This window comes from Pinus tabuliformis, chromosome X (assembly GCF_031772625.1).
Source record: "Pinus tabuliformis cultivar Carrire ecotype Pingquan chromosome X, CPIR1, whole genome shotgun sequence".
Taxonomy (NCBI): domain Eukaryota; kingdom Viridiplantae; phylum Streptophyta; class Pinopsida; order Pinales; family Pinaceae; genus Pinus; species Pinus tabuliformis.
In genome coordinates, this window is record NC_142308.1 from 1730337473 (window position 1) to 1730341480 (window position 4008).

The following is a 4008-nucleotide window of genomic DNA, read 5'->3' on the forward strand; positions in this document are numbered from 1 at the left end:
AAACGACATTGCAATTTGAACATTGTAACGAAAAATTTAATGTCTCAAGTTGAAAAACAAGAAAAGGGTGTCATGATGCAATGAACTGGAATTGATGTTGACTAAAATTGACATTACACTGTGATGACATAAACATAATTGCAATGCAACAATAAAATGCAATCTCACAACGTCAAAAACAAAGAATCCATATTGTACTTTGATAAACAAAAGGCAACGTCATAATGCGGCAAGAAAAAAATTGATGTCTCAATGTTATGAATGAAAATCAGCATGGTAAACAATTAATGATGTCACATTATGATGAACATAAAAAGACATTGTAATGTGGTGAACCAAAAATGACATCGTGATGTGGTGAACTAAATCAATGCTAGAATGTGATGAGCTAAAATCACCATTGCAATATGGTCAACAAATTTGACATCGTAATGTGACAAACAAAAATTTAATGTCACAATGTGATGAATGAAAAACAACATTATATTTTGAGCAACAAAAAAATGATGTCAAAATTCCATGAATAAATATAGATGTCATAATGCAACAAACAAAGTTATTGTCAATCGTGCTCACCCATAGTTAACTTAGTCAACCATAGTTAACTTTGTAAACCATGGTCAACCATAAACACCATGGACAATCATGGCTAATTATAGTGAACATGGTAAAACTATGCTTTTCCATGGTCAACATGGCCAAAATAAATAGCCAAGGTTAAACATGATGAAGCTATGGTCAACAATGGGCAACATGGGTGACCATGGTTAAACATGGTCACCATAACTATCATGGTCAAATTTATTCATATATAGTTAAAGATTGTCAACTATGGTCAACCATGTTCACCCATAGTCAACCATGCTTGACCATCATTAACCATTATCAAACAAGCTCAGCTATAGTAAAACATGGTCACCATAGTTAGCCATCATCAGTGAGTTAAATGATAGGCAATCATATTCAACCATTTTGGATTTCAGGCATCTGTGGTTCATTTCTTTTAAGTTGAATCTTGGAGTATCCACAGTAATATTCATACTTGTCAACGTTTCAAATCCCAACAGGGATCCATCATTAGGACAATTGCTGAATGATGATAGAAGAAGAGCTCAGTGAGGAGATAAATAGTGTTAAGATATTTTGTTTTCAAGGAGATGAGGTCGGCTTTAAATTTTTTATATTTTTGTTTTTATTTTTAATTAATTTTTTATTTTATTTATAATAATTATTAACCATGTTTTAAAGTTTTATTATTGTATTTATTATTTTATTGTATTTTATTATTAATTAGTTTAACTAATTAATAGAATGTAAATATTTTTAAAATTAATTTTATTGTAAATTAATGGATTATGTATAATGTTATTGTAATGATTAAATAGTTTATTATTAATGTATCTTAATTTTAATTAATTAATTAATTAATAATTATGACAATTAATTTTTTATTTTTAATAAAAGATAGATTAAATTGATTTTAATGTTATCACTAATTATATTAGATTTAATTAATTAAATGGTTAGTAGATATTATAATTAGATACTAATTATTATTTTACATGCTAATATTGATATTTAATTATTTTTATTATCTTAATTAGGATAACCTGAAATTATCTTTTTATAAATTAATTCATTAATAAATAGATATTATAATGACCAATTATTATTATTGTTTTTTCATTCGAGATTTATTGGTTGGTAAACTAAATAATTTATAATAATTAATTGTTTCTAAAAATATTAATTGATACTAATTATTATTATAAATGAATTATTCTTATTATTATTGTAACTAACTTATAATTAATTATTATAATGAAATTAAAATCATAATAATAACTTATTCTTAACTATTTTTATTTTATTTTTATTTCAACCATTGTCAATCCAATTCAACAATGGTCAACCATAGGTAACCATGGTCAACATTGGTTAACCATAGTCAACATGGTTAACCATATTCATTTGTAGTAAAATGTTGATAAATATGGTCATCACCCATATTTAACCATGTTCAAACAAGCTCAACCATTGTTAAACATGGTCACCATGGTCAAACATGATCAACAAGTTCAACAATAGTCAACCATAGTTGAACATGCTCAAGAATGGTCAAGCATGCTCACCATGGTCAACCATATCTAACCATAGTCAACTATAGTCAACCATCATCAACTACAATAAATTGTGTCCATCTATTATCAAACAAAATTAGTCATAGTCAACCTTTCTTAACCATAAATTCATGATAATCAATCATAATTTATTAATCCTACCTATACATGTTGATGGTCAACTAACACAATCACATTAAAAATAATTGATAAATACCACTACCATTTTTTCAAAGTAAAAAATAACATCAATTCAAATTAGGTTTATAATTTATAAAATAATTTTTTAAATCGTCATGTATGAATATTTTAAATATTTATTTATAATTATTTAATAACGTTTCTTTGGCAAAGGGGATGCACGATATCACCATTGTCGTGATCATTCTTTACATTTACTAATGCCAAGGTTAACCACATATATGCATATTTTTTATCTGATAACTCACAACATTGTTGTCAAATAATAACTTTAGTAGCATGTAGGCATAAATATAAACCGCCTCTTCATTCGTCTCTGCGTTTCTATAGCGGCATTCCAAATTCATCGCTATCTAAAAAGAAGCATTTGCCTCTTTCAAACTCGGGAACCATATGTCGTTTCAAATTTGTATCGTCTGTTCAATATTAGAAACTTGAAGGTACCTGTTCCTTATTTTCCTGCTCGAAGAGACAAACTCCACCAGAACAAGACGCCGGAGGAATTGTTGCAGCCGTTGTGGCACGCTTAGAAAGCGTCACTTTCTTCTCCTCTTTTCAGTTTGGCCTGCCACCTCGTCGCTAAACGATAGGTCAAGAAAACGGCCAATGATTCCTTTTAAGACAAATGCATAAAAAACTCCATTATACCTCCAGCTTCCACGTCGCCCCGTGACAACGAAATCCTTCCACTCTCCCGAGTCCCGCCACACTCTGCTACCTGGCAATGTCAACTACTTCTTCTTCGGCACCTAACCCTGTGCACACCATTGTTATTGAAGCATCATCTGGTGATACATTTTCTACAAAATCCCACCATCCAACGTTCCAACGTCTCATATCAAATGTGACCACTGCTGCTTCACACATCGAATCCTGTGTCGCAAATGGATGAATCTAACACACGTCCTCGCAATCCCACATTCGCTGGCCTGTATTTCTCCCGCTGCTTCTGCTGTGGGTCGGACGGCGAGCGGTCAATCATTTGGCCCTGGTGGCTTCCGAAGGTCAAGCGATCGAAGCCCAGGGCGAATTCCGTGAATGGGACTCTCAGAATTGGTGGCGCAAGGGCTGGAACAGCATCAGACAGGCTGGAAAATGGTCGGAATCCGTCATTAACGACGCTGAAAGCTGCTCCAGAGCGCTAAAATGGAAACGCTTCGTTGGCAGGTTCAAGACGGATGGCAAAACCATTTGCAGCTCCAAGCCCTCGAGATTCCAGTACGATCCTGTGAGTTATGAGCTCAACTTCGACAACGGGCCTCGGCAGGACGAAGGTTATTGGCTCCAGGGTTTGCCTTTGGCTGTCGTCAACCCCGAGAAGTCGATGGGTACTCTACCCGATAAATGAAGCCCTAAAAAACCCTGACAAGTCCCTAAAATGCGTACAAAACTCCATTGCAAATGTCATGGTTTAGTGAAATTCGTTTGAGGTTTTCACTCCTTCGCTGGACACTTAGGGGACTCGAAATCCTGTCCTTCCATGTAAGTAGTATTGGTCTTATGCCTGTATTTTGTGGAACAAATATTCGGGTTTTGCGTATTTTAAAATGTCATCAAAAAGTGTAGAAAGCCCATCTTGGGGTGTTTCCTGGATTAATTTACTTGTCCAGCTACAACATCATTCAAAATTGTAGCAGGGTTAATCACCAGTTTAGTGAATTGCAAACAACCTAAAATGCTTTTAAGC

The 4008-nt window shown here is 33.2% G+C and overlaps 1 pseudogene; it reads left to right on the plus strand.

Annotated features, from left to right (window-relative positions):
• Nucleotides 1–3163: 3163 nt before the first annotated feature.
• LOC149146696 (uncharacterized) lies at nucleotides 3164–3669 on the plus strand (annotated as a pseudogene).
• Nucleotides 3670–4008: the final 339 nt, after the last annotated feature.